General features: G+C 37.3%; 1 protein-coding gene across 2 annotated transcripts in view; it reads left to right on the top strand.

The window, feature by feature from the left end:
* FARS2 (phenylalanyl-tRNA synthetase 2, mitochondrial) overlaps positions 1-13,712 on the top strand; it is a 533,375-nt gene that overhangs the window by 106,924 nt on the left and 412,739 nt on the right. The window lies entirely within an intron of this gene.

Raw genomic sequence — 13,712 nt, 5'->3', positions numbered from 1 at the left:
TGTCCACTCCAAGGTATGAAAGTATTCTCATATATTTTATTGTACAAGCTGCACATTTGGTCACTAGTCTTTACATTTAGGTCTTTGCTGTGTCTTGAATGGATGTATGTGTGTGCTGTGAGATAGGAGCCCTGCCTTCTTCTGGCCACTCCTTCAACATAATCTCTGCTACTGTTACCCTGGCTGACTGGCCATTTTCCAAATATATATACACACATGTCTGTGTACTTGTCTGTTGTGTTATTGGCTCACTTACTTGTTTATTTTATTTTATTTATTTATTTTTTGAGATGGAGTTTCGCACTGTGGCCCAGGCTGGAGTGCAATGGTGTAATCTTGGCTCACTGCAACCTCCATCACGTGATTCTCCTGCCTCAGCCTCCCAAATAGCTGGGAATATAGGTGCACACCACCAGAGCTGGTGGATTTTTTTGTATTTTTAGTAGAGACACGGTTTCACCATGTTGGCCAGACTGGTCTCCAACTCCTGACCTTGTGATCTGCCTGCCGTGACCTCCCAAAGTGCTGGGATTACAAGCGTGAGCCACTGCACCTGGCCCACCTCTTTATTTATTAATTGCTTATTATGTGCTAGTGGCTGGGATAGGTATTAAGTATGTAGTACTAAATAAAACATAAATAATCTGTGCCACTGTGGTTCCTGTTGTGTAGTAAGGATAGACATTAAACAAATAAACATGAATGCTCTTCTGTGAATATCTGGTGAAGTTCTTTTTATCCTTTAAAACTCAATCTTTAGAGTATTTGAAGACAAATAAATGTAATCTACCATTATCGGCAGGCTAAAGAATAAAAAATCATATCAATTGATACAGAAAAAGCATGTGGAAAAATTCAATACTCATAAAAATAAAAACTCTCGGCTGGGTGTGGTGGCTCACGCCTGTAATCCCAGCACTTTGGGATGCCGAGGCAGGTGGATCACAATGTCAGGAGATCAAGACCATCCTGGCTAACATGGTGAAACCCCGTCTCTACTAAAAATGCAAAGCAAAATTAGCCGGGCATGGTGGCGGGTGCCTATAGTCCCAGCTACTGGGGAGGCTGAGACAGGAGAATGGCGTGAACCCAGGAGGTGGAGCTTTCAGTGAGCCGAGATTGCGCCACTGCACTCCAGCCTGGGTGACAGAGCGAGACTCTGTCTCAACAGCAACAACAAAGCAAAACAAAACAAACAAACAAAAACCTCTCAACACACTATGGATAGAGGCAAACGTTTTCAATTTGATAAAGAACATTTATAAAAATCTTAAGTTAACCTCATATTTAATAGTGAAAGACTGAATGCTTTCCCTCTAAGACTGGGAAAACAACAAAGATGGCTGCTTTTACCACCCTTCTTGACATCATACTAGAAGTTCTAGCCACTGCAATAAGGCAAGAAAAATAAAAGACATTCAGATTAGAAAGGAAGGAAGAAAACTATGTCAGTTTTCAGATGATATAATTGTCTACATAGAAAATCCAAAGTAGTCTATCAAAAATAAAACATAGCACCCTCCTTAAACTAATAAGTGAGTTCTACAAGGTTTCAGGATATAAGATCAACACATGAAAATCCGTGAGATTTCTTTACATTGGTAATGAATATGTGGAAACCAAAATTCCAAACAGAATATCATTTACAATCACTCTCAAGGAAATGAAATACTTAGGTATATATTTAACAAAACATATGGGGTCTGTATGCTGAAAATTACAAAAACCTGATTTTTGAGAAAGGACCCAAATAAATGGAGAGACGTATTGTGCTCACAGACTGGAAAACTCAACATACTAAAGATGTCACTTGTCCCTAATTGACTTGTAGGTTTAATTCAATTCATATGAAAATATCAGCAAAGTTTTTTTTCTTGAAAACATCCTCGATGAAACAGTTAAAATGATTAAACTTTCAAAATTTCAACCCTTGAGTACTTTTTAGAAATGTATATAAATATTTCAGTAAACTTTGTATTTTAGAGCAGGTTTTGGTTTACAGAAACATTGGGAAGATAATACAGAGAATTTCCATATATCCTACACCCTTTCTCTTTTACTAATGTCTTAAATTAGCATGGTACACTTGGTGCAGTTAAGGAACCACTATTGTTACATTATTAACTAAATCCACACTTCATTCAGATTTTCTTATTTTTTACCTAATACCCTTTTTCTGTTCCAGGATGCTACATTACATTTAGTCAGTAATCTTTCCCTGACTGTGACTGTTTCTTATACTTTCCTTGTTTCTGGTGACTTTGACAATTTAAAGGAGTACCTGTCAGGTGTTTAGTAGAATGTCTGTCAGTTGGATCTTTCTGATGTTTTTCTCATTTTTAGACTGGAGCTATATATATATATATTTTTTTTTTTTTTGAAGGATCACAGTTGTAAAGGGCCATTATTTTCATCACAGCGTACATGGGTTCATTACCATCAACAAAGCTTATTACTGTAGATGTTGACCTTGATCACCTGGCAGTGTAGTGTTTGTCAGATTTCTCCACTGTACGGTTACTCTTCCCCCACCCCTACCTTTTCTTTACTATTCTCTTTGGAATCAGCAAGGTTCGTTCGTTCGTTCTTTCTTTCTTGCCTGAGACTACATGGTGTGCACCACCATGCCTGGTGAATTTTTTTTTTTTTTTTTTTTTTTGTAGAATCGAGATCTCACTATGTTGCCCAGGCTGATCTCAAACTCCTAGTCTCAAGCATTCCTCCTGCCTCAGCCTCCCAAAGTGCTGGGGTTATAGGCATGAGGTTATAGGCATGAGCTACTGTGCCCAGCCCCAGCAAGATGTTTTTATATACAAGCTGTTTTTAAGTTTTGTTTGGAAAGACATGTTTCTAGAATAACTAAAATTTTAAAAAAGAATAGTCAGTAGGATCACTTTACCTGATACTCATATCTGCTGTAGCTATAGTAACTAAGGCATTGTGGCATTTGTGAAAGGTTGGACACAGAGAACAGTGGAACAGAATAGAGAATCCAGAAGTAGATCCCCACAAATAATGCGCAATTTATTTTTGACAAAAGTCTAAAAGCATTTCAGTGAAGAAAAGCTACCCTCTTCAGAAAATGGTCCTGGAACATTTGGACATCCCTAGGAAAAACAGTGTACTTTGACCTAAACCTCACAATTTGTGTAAAAATTAGCCGAAAATGGATCGTGTATGTATATCAATACCATTGCTATTGTGTCAATATCCTGGTTGTGATACTGTACTTTAGTGTTGCCAGATGGTATCATGGGGAGAAATTGGGTAAAGAGTCCATGGAATTGCTCTGTATTATTTAATTACAACTGCATGTTAATCTATAGTTATGTTCAAATGAAAAGTTTAATTAAAAAAATCCCCTTCAAAGCTAATTCCCCTGGAGAGCTGGGGTGTCTTCCAGCTTGTTGTGTGTTTGCTCATTTAGTCATTTACATACTCATCATTTAGTAAGTTGTTACTTTCTGCCAAATTCACTGATAGGTTCTGAAAATTCAAAAAATGAGTACATGTCTAGATATAAATATTTGAGATTCAGAGCCATCTGGGTGCTAGGATATTACCCCAGGAAGAATGTATAATTTCAGAGAGCATCAAGGCAATACTTATTTCTCTGTATTGCATTTATTCCACAGAGCTGCCTCTACCAGCCTGTTAACTGGAGCATAGGGCCATTATTTGTTCATCTTCAGATACCAGCTACCTGCCTTTGTAGCTGGTGTATATAAGCCATTGTATGCAAATATGGTGAATGATTGATTTAATACATGAATATATGCTTTTACTTTTTATGAGAGCAGTGAGCCATTTGACCAAAAGGACTGGACAGGGAGATATAAAACTAAATTTTCTTCTTTCTATAGATTGCAGGAGTGTATCTTTTCACAGTATGGTGACAACTGGAGCCAAAATTGAGCAAACCCAGAAAATCCAGTCTTCAAAACACATATTTGTGATATATTTCTTGTAATAGCTTATGGAAGATTTTCAGATGTTCTTTGATAGACTATTGACAGAGATTAACTGACCCTCCCACAGCAAACTACATTTCTTATTTTCCTCGATTACAGAAGCTCAGTGCATAAAAGCAGGGTGGGGGAAATCAGATGGATTGCCATAATCTCATAAGCCACTGTTAATTTCTTTGTGAGTTCTTCTGGTATTTTTTTTATAGCATAAGACACACCTACATACGTAGAAAATAAAGATGGTGTCATGAGATGTGTGTAATTTTTAGCTGCTTTATCTATATTGTGACCATTGCCCAATGTCAAAAAATAATCTTAATTCACACATTACACATACTTTATTGCACAAGCCCCTTAGTGTTGGGCAGTCAAGTTGTTTCTCATTAGGAATAATAACTGTTTCTTGTTCTGCCATATTGTGTTAGAGATAGTACACTTTTGCTATCTCTATAAAAAGATGCCACCATGTCTACTAGAGTAAACCTCTGGAAATAGAAATTTGAAAACAGCTTATCCCCCCTCTTCATTTATATCAGGCTTGTTCAGCCCATGGCCTGTGGGCCGCATATAGCCCAGGATGACTTTGAATACGGCTCAACACAAATTCATAAACTTCCTTAAAACATTGAGGTTTTTTTTGTGATTGCTTTTTTAAAAAAATTTTTAGTTAATCTGCTATCATTAGTGTTAGTATATTTTCTGTGTGGCCAAAGATAATTCTTCTGATGTGGCCCAAGGAAGCCAAAAGATTGGATACCCCTGATTTATATGATAGGTGATCCACTGTCATGATGTTCTTTGAAGGTCACTTTGATTTCTGGGAGGGAGCCTTAAAAAAAAAATGCTTCCTAACCAGAAGACGAGCATTGATTTTTTTCTGAAATCTTAAACTCTAACTTGAAGTACGTCATGCCCACTCTGCTCAGGCGTTTGGCTTGGCACTATGTCAGTGCTTCCTGCTGGTGCTTTCTTTGTGTGAAGGAAGATGCAGTGGGTCGGTCATTAGCACTAGGTGAGCAGGAAGGGAGAAAGGAAGGGCTGAGGCTTTAGTTACCTCCAGTCAGCACTGCTTCTGCAGAGAAGACCAGCTCTGGGCCTTGGTTTCCTCATCTAGGAAATGCCCTCTGGTTGATCTAACTCATCTCTCAGTTTCCTCTAACTGTAAATTTTACATTTCTTTTGAGATGTGAATACTTGCTTGACTAGCCTTGGGAGCTTTCCTTCCTTCTGTCCTCCCTCCTTCCCTTCCTCCCTTCTTCCTGGATTAGTTTTTATTTTTATTTTAACTGACACATAATTGTACATATGTATGTGGTACAGTGAGATGTCTTGGTACATATACATTGTGTAATGATTAAATCAGGGTATTTAACACTTCTGTCATCTCACACATTCATTCGTTCTTTGTTGTGAAAACATTCAAAATCCCTTCTTCTAGATATTTTTAAATCATACCGTAGAATATTGTTAACTATAATCCCCCTTCTGCACAGAATTTCTGCACACCAGAACTTATTTTTCCTGTCTGTGACCCTGTACATGGGTCACATTTCCCTTCTACAGCCTCTGCTATCCACTATTCTACTCTTGACTTCTGTGAAATCACCTTCTTTAGCTCCTGCATGAGTGAGATCATGTGATTTTTGTCTTTCTGTGTCTGACTCATTTCGTTTAACATAATGTGCTATAGATTCATCTATGTTGCTGTAAATGACAATTTAATTATTTTTTATGGCTGAGCAGTATTCCATTGTGTATATATACCACATTTTCCTTATTCACTTATCTGTTGATAGATATTTGGGTTGATTCCATTTCTTGGCTATTATGAGTAGTCCTGCAACAAACATGGGAGTGCAGATATGTCTTTGACACACTGATTTCATTTCTTCTGGGTGCATACTCCATAGTGGGACTGCTGGATCATATAGAAGTCCTATTTTTAGTTTTTTGAGGAAGCTCCATACTGTTTTCCATAGTGGCTGTACTAATTTGCATTCCCACCAACAGTGTATAAGCATTCCTCTTCCTCTGCATCCTTGCCAGGATTTATTTTTTGTAGCCATTCTAACTGGGGCAAGGTGATGTCTCATTGTGGTTTTGATTTGCAGGTCCCTGATGATTTATGATGTTGAACAGTTTTTCATACGTCTGTTGGCCATTTGTATGTCTTCAGATTTTTTACCTGTTTTTAAATTGTAATATTTGTGGTTTTGTTTTGTTTTTTTTTTTTTTAAGTGATTTCTTGTAACAGTGGTCACAGACATATATTCTGGTCTGAGTGATAAAATCTTTTTTTAATGTTTTTTTTTTTTTTTTAATCTTACTATGTTAACATCTCCATCTCATCTAGAGATTAGTTTTCTCTCCATGTCATCCTCTGGAGCATAGCCCAGGACTGAGAATTCACAGCCTCTAAGGATAAAACATGGCCATTTCAATCCTCTTACACTAAAACCAGACACCATATTCTCTAGGTCTTTACCCAATTGCGTTGAAACTGCTTAACATTCAGTTCTCATGAGCTTAATTATTTTGCTTCCCAGATAGCTTACAACAGCATGAAAGCCTTAGACTCAGAGAGGATGGAGGAGCTGAGTACTATTATTATAATAGCAGTAGAGGATCTGCTGACCAACCGAAATCAAAGAGGTAAAAATGAAAACACTAAAAACTATTCTAGTGCACAGAATGCAGATTTTCCTAAAGGATTACTATGGTCATTGCAAAAAGCTTAGAATATGTTTATACCCTCTGTTTAATAGTACAGTAACATTTCAGTGGAACTGAAATTCTCATGCCGTAGCTGGCATGAGAATCACCCTAAAGGGTTATTAGGGTACAGACTGATGTGTCCTGCCCCAAATTTCCTATTTTTTGGGTCTAGAGTAGAGCTTGAGAATCTAAGATCTTCTCTAGTGATGTCGATGTCGCTGGTCTTAGGACTATACTTTGAGAACTACTGTTGTATTCAAAATTATTTTAAGTGTTGTTTAAAATAAGCAGTTTAAATTTCCTGGAAAAAAAACTTGTGTGTAAAGCTTAGTCCTTGCTACGCAATTGTTTTTAAAATATTTTCATTTTGTATCCTACTTCCTGTGGTTCCCACCTCCTTTGGTATGAATTGAGAGTCATGGGATTCTTTGCTTTTAAATAATTCTCTGTGTGATTCCCCCACCATGGGAATCTGCCCTCGGTTTCCTCAATTTAGAGAGACTGTAAATATATGTGATTTTTCCATTTTTGAATTTACTTCTATTTTCATATTTTTTATTTTATTTTGCTTCCCTTTACTGTTTGACCCCAAAGGATAATTTTACTTTTTTTAGGTTTTTTTTTTTTTTTTTTTGAGTCAGAGTCTCACTGTGTCACCCAGGTATGATCTCAACTCACTGCAACCTCCGCCTGCTGGGTTCAAGCAGTTCTCCTGCCTCAGCCTCCTGAGTAGCTGGGACGATAGGTGCGTGCCACCATGCCCGGCTAATTTTTTTGTATTTTTAGTAGAGATGGAGTTTCACCATGCTGGCCAGGCTGGTCTTGAACTCCTGAACTTGTGATCTGCCCGCCTTTGCCTCCCAAAGTGCTGGGATTACAGGCGTGAGCCACCGTGCCCAGCCTTTTTAGATTTTTAATGCTGTTTTCTGAGCAGTGGTCATAATATTCATACACACACACACACACACACACACAGGGACACACATGCACACACACAGTATAACATGCAAAAAGTTAGAAGGTCATATGGTAAAACATAAATTTCTTCCCCTGCTCTCTCCCAGCCACATCATTATCTTCCTTGGAGACACCTACTATTATCAATTTCTTGATATACATTCAATCCAGTATTATTCATGAATTCCGTACTCTGAATTTGCCTGCTCTCTAAAATCTGTTTGTAACCTCAAAATCAGCACTTGAGGCGCTTTCATGGGCATTTGCAGAGATGTGCACAACAGGGGGAATAAATCAGACTTGCCTGATGCACACGTTCCCAGCTGAGGTCGAACACGATGATGTTCAGCCTTGTTCAGCTCTCAAACTGTAAACAAGTGTCCTTTTCATGGTCTATGTAGTGTCACATTTCACACTTTTTTGTGCTGTTTCTTGTGATTTTGCTGTTTAAAAGTGATGAGACTGGGCCAGGCGCTGTGGCTTACTCCTATAATCGCAGCAGTTTGGGAGGCCGAGGTGGGAGGATCACTTGAGGCCAGGAGTTCGAGACCAGCCTGGCCAATGTGTGAAACCTCATCTCTACTAAGAATACAAAAAGTTAGCCGGGTGTGGTGGTGCACGCCTGTAATCCCAGCTACTCAGGAGGGTGAGGCACAAGAATCGCTTGAACCTGGGAGGTAGAGGGTTGCAGTGAGCCGAGATTGTGCCATTGTACTCCAGCCTGGGTGACAGAGCGAGACTCTGTCAAATGATAGATAGATAGATGATAGATAGATTAGATAGATTAGACAGATAGACCTGACCGAAGTGCTGTATAGTGTCTCTAAGTGCAGGAAGGCTGTGATATGCCTTACAGAGAAAACATGTATGTTAAGAGCTTCATTTAGGTATGAGTTATAGTGCTATTGGTTGTGAGTGCAATGTGAATGAGTCAATAATATGTATTAAATGTTTTATTTTATTTTATTTTATTTATTTATTTATTTTGAGACGGTGTTTCGCTCTGTCGCCCAGGCTGGAGTGCAGTGGCCGGATCTCAGCTCACTGCAAGCTCCGCCTCCTGGGTTTACGCCATTCTCCTGCCTCAGCCTCCCGAGTAGCTGGGACTACAGGCGCCTGCCACCTTGCCCGGCTAGTTTTTTGTATTTTTTAGTAGAGGCGGGGTTTCACCGTGTTAGCCAGGATGGTCTCGATCTCCTGACCTTGTGATCCGCCCGCCTCGGCCTCCCAAAGTGCTGGGATTACAGGCTTGAGCCACTGCGCCCGCCCGTATTAAATGTTTTAAACAGAAACACACATAAGACAAGATTATGTATTGATTAGTTGACAAAAATGTGACCAGAGGCTCGCAGGAAAACAACTGTATATTTCCGCTCGGAGGAGCGCTTCGCTGTTTGCTAATTCAGTGGTCATAGCAACTTTATAGACTGTACTGCAGATAAGAAGAATGGATGGTGTATGTATTATTTCTTATATGCTTTGCAGTTTCAACTAAATGATTTCATGTATTGCTAATCCTTACAACAGACCTACAAAGGTTATAGAGAAGTGGAGGCTGTATCTATATAAATAATAATAGAATATATATATATAGAGATGATATATATATTATAAAGATAGAGGATATATCTAAAGAGAAAATATATATGAATAATATAATGATATAGAAAAATATATATATAATGAATATAATAATATAATAAATAAGATATATATATCTAGAAGATATAAATATAAATATATATAATATGAATATATATATAGATGAATTATATATATAATGAATTATAATATATATAAATATATATATATATAGGAATATATATATATAAATATATATATATATATTGATATATATATATATATATTATATCTCTATATATGATATATATATATATTTTTTTGTTTTTGTTTTTAAACGGGAATTTTAGCAGAGAGCACAGTATGATGGGGCTGTTTGGGGTTAATGGAACTCTGATATGCAGGCCTGAATTCTACCCTTCTAGCAGTCTTGCCACTGTGTTCAGGATATGACTTACCATGCATAGAACAGCCTACTCTGAATTATAAAATAAAAAGTTGTTTGATGTCCATCTTTTCGAAGGACTTACTAAATGAACTTCAGTGCTGTGCTTTAGTTTTTCAACTACTTTGTCACTAGATCCACTATGGAGAGAAAATGGAGCTTTGGCAATGTCACTGTGAGTTAAGTAAATGGTATCTTTTCTTAGCTAAACAGTGATTTGGAAATTTATAACATAAATGTTCATAATGGGTTTACTCCATTTGATTTGGAAAAACATTCCTTTTAAAGACAGACATATTGTCCAAAACATTGTCTGAAACAACTTGAGGACATACTGTCCCTGTCCTCAAGTTGCTTAAGACCTGACAGATGGACTAGCATCCTAACTGGTAAGTTTAGTGAGTGTTTTATGTGCCACAAATGAAGTGTGTACAGAAGACAATTGGGAAGAGAGAAGAGACGGCTTAGTTCTTCCTGAAGAGAGCATATAGGATAAGTTATGGTTTGCATAGAGGTAAAACATTTCTGGAATTATAGATCATGTTAGTGGGAAGATGTGTTTTGACTTAAAAATAAATTTTATCAAGAACTTATAGGACTACATCTATTGAAAAATGCAAGGTAGGCTAATATTCATTAGGAGAGGGCATGCAATGGAAATAGCAGGGGTGGACTGGAACCAGGTAGGAGTCAGGTGAACTTGGTTTGAATCCTGGTGCCGCCACTTAAGTACTTTTGGTCAGTTGGCATGATTTTCACTGATTAATGTTTGTCTTTCATAGTGGTGTTATGAGGATTAAAAGAAAGAAGTAATAAAAAGCTTCAGAGAGAAGATGATGCTCCTTTACCATTTGTAGGTAGAGAAGTATTTCAGGCTGTTAGACTCTACTTACTAATTGTGAGTGTGAAGACTGACAAAACCTTTGTGTAATTGCTGCACTACAGTCAAGAGCAAGGAGTTTATATGCAGTGACTTCATTTAGAGAATCTTATAAATAATCAGTTTATTTAGAATATTTAGGAGAGAAGAATTTTTAACCTGGAGGCTATTTCTTCTGTAGCACAGTAATGTTTTCAATTGCTTAAAATAGTTTTTAATATGCAGTTTAGAGACTTGATTTAAAAAAAAACTGTAATTTTACTTGCCGTAACTGTTCTGCTTGCTAACTTGTTTGTGGGGGAATACTTGATTCTTTTTCATTAGCTGAATATTTTTAATTTTAAAACTGTTATATATACGTACATAGTAAGATTATTATAAAATTCTTTTAAATGATGAATATCATGGATAATGAATTATGCCAACATTCCTGAAATATGGAATATGTAGAACTATAGTTTGGTTAATACCATTTTTTAAAAAGAAAAATAAATGATTTTGTTGAGATGCTAAAAAACATGAAGGGTGATTTAGATATTTTTGTGTGTGAGAGAGAGAGAAAGCGAGAGTATATATTGTGCTTTTTCTATTTATTGAGAGGAATTTTTTTCCCTGCTATGTTTCAGAAAGCATTTGTACAAGTGGATATTGGTAACATGAACTTAATTTTAACTGAATGTATTTTTAAAAGTTAAAAACAATAGCAAAAGAAGGATTGGGAATCACTTCAATTCCAAATACAGTGACATCTTTAGATGCTTATCTTCAGATTAATTTTGTAGTGTCTTTGGTCTGTAGTCATTCTCTTATGTATTCATTTAATTACAGATTTTAACCTTTTGACTTAGGATAGCAAAACAGATTTCTTTAGGAACTAAGTACTATGATTTGTGTCTAAAAAAAAAAACTTTTAAAAGTTGTGTTTTTCCATTTGTTTTTGTCACAAGATATATTTCTCATGGGTATAGAAGTTTCCAGTGTGACAGAACACCTTCACATCTCTCATTCTTGAACATATGGCATTTATTAGCAAAGAGTAGTATTGATAGTCATTTCTCAACTGAATTACAGTGATGAAAATATATCTTTCTTTTTTTCTTTTTTGTTTTTTTTTGAGATGGAGGCTTGCTCTGTCACCCAGGTTGGAGTGCAGTGGCACAATCTCGGTTCACTGCAACCTCTGCCTCCCAGGTTCAAGCTATTCTTCTGCCTCAGCCTCCCCAGTAGCTGGAATTACAGGTGCGTGTGACTGTGCCCGGCTATATTTTTAGTACAGGCGGGGTTTTGCCTTGTTGGCCAGGCTGTTCTCAAACTCCTAACCTCAAGGTGATCCACCCACCTAGGCCTCCCAAAGTGCTGGCATTACAGGCTTGAGGCATTGCGCCCGGCCAAGATATCTCTTCTTAATGGGGAAGATGGCGTTGTATATTGAGATAATAATTGTTTTAGAATTGCTTCCCTCACTACTTTTTTTCCCCGTTAGACTTAATTTTTTAAAAAGACATTGCCTGCACAAAAGGTAGCTATTACAAAAAAGACTGGAGTGTCAAAGGATTTCTTGGGCTCTCTGATCCGTATGCCCTGGCACTGTCTCTCACAAGGCTTGCCCTCTTTGTGCAGTTGCCAAGTGCTTGCATAATTGTGTTGACAAATGGCATACTCATTAATATTGTCTTGGGCCTTTGCCAACCCATGGAAGCCATGTGCCCCGGGCAGTGAAATCCAGTGCCAAGCTCTTGCTGATGGTTATAAACCATGCCTTAAATACAGTGTTGAGACCAATGATAGATAAGTAAATAGTCATTTGACCTAAAAATACTTATATTTATCCATGGAAGCCAAGCGCATTTGTGAATGGTAAGGGGCTGCTGGGGTTCTGAGCTGTAGACCCTCTCGTGTGCGGGAGCTGCATCTTCCTCCCTTGAGGGCTCTTCTTTTGTCACTTACTAGCTCCAGAATCAATCAGAAAAACATGCCCTGATGAACCATCACAGAAAAGAGGTTATTCACTTCTTCAAGGCTGTTAAAGTGCCCAGTCTAGAAGCGGTGTCATTGTATCAGGGTCTGCAATCATTTCTAGAATTAGGTACACCAAATTCTCTGAAAATTAATATTTGAGTCTAAATGGATGAAACTCAAGAAAAGGGTGTGAGATGATCTCATTACAACTGTATATTAACATTTTCTCCTAGGCATTTCACTAGGCATGTTACTTCAAATTAATGATTTCAAAATACACTGTTCATTTGGCCTTATATTGGTTGAATGGTACTATGCAACTCGCTTTTCTTAAGCTCACTAGAAACAATTGTAGCAGTGTGGTTTGAGAGCCATTCATTCATTTTCATTCATTCATTCATTCATTCATTCATTCATGGAAGAAGCATTTTCTTTGGGTGCTTACTTCCTGTGCCTGACCATCTTATAGAAACAATCAAATGGATGGCTCCTGCCCTCAAAGTCTGATTTTCTAGTGGGAGAGGTACACATGTCTGCAGGTAAGTACTGCCTGGGTCATTTGGCATGAAAAATGTGTTTCCATTGTAAACATCCAGCTTATTTATAATGATTTCAACAAAGCTAGTGGGGGATAGGTTTCCCCAGTGCCCAGTTAGTTCCAGAATTTGTAGACCCAGCATATTCTGTTCTTCTACACATCCAAGCTGGCTTCCTGGTGATTTTATTATTTGCATATTACACAAAGTCCCTCTAAGACTAACCCCCAAGTATTCTCCAAGGTAGATATCTAGACAATGTGTGACCTTGTCCCTGATAATTGATTTCATTTGCATGTGAACTTTAAAAAATTTTTATCCTCCCTCTCAGAAAGAAGGTCTGGATAGGGTAACTGGGATCAGGAGCTGAGCTTGTACAGTTTAAAATTTATCATGTTATGTTAGTAGAAGGAGAATGTTCTGAATTTAGAAAAATCGATGCCAATATTCAAGACATTTTTAGCAAAACAGACAAGATCGGGCTAGAGAATGCTTATATTACCTGAACCAACTAAGAGCACTTGGTCAGATAGGACAATGGTTTTAAAGTTTAATTTAAAATATAATGAATGTCTATTTAGAATATTTGGAAATATTAATACATAAAATAGAAAATAAGTATCAGGGATAATTGCTATGAAATCTTTTGGCTAGTTCTTCTCTTGGTTTCT

This window comes from Rhinopithecus roxellana, chromosome 4 (genome assembly GCF_007565055.1).
Source record: "Rhinopithecus roxellana isolate Shanxi Qingling chromosome 4, ASM756505v1, whole genome shotgun sequence".
Classification (NCBI taxonomy): domain Eukaryota; kingdom Metazoa; phylum Chordata; class Mammalia; order Primates; family Cercopithecidae; genus Rhinopithecus; species Rhinopithecus roxellana.
The sequence above is the reverse complement of the archived record's forward strand: the minus strand, read 5'-3'. Positions and strand labels throughout refer to the sequence as shown.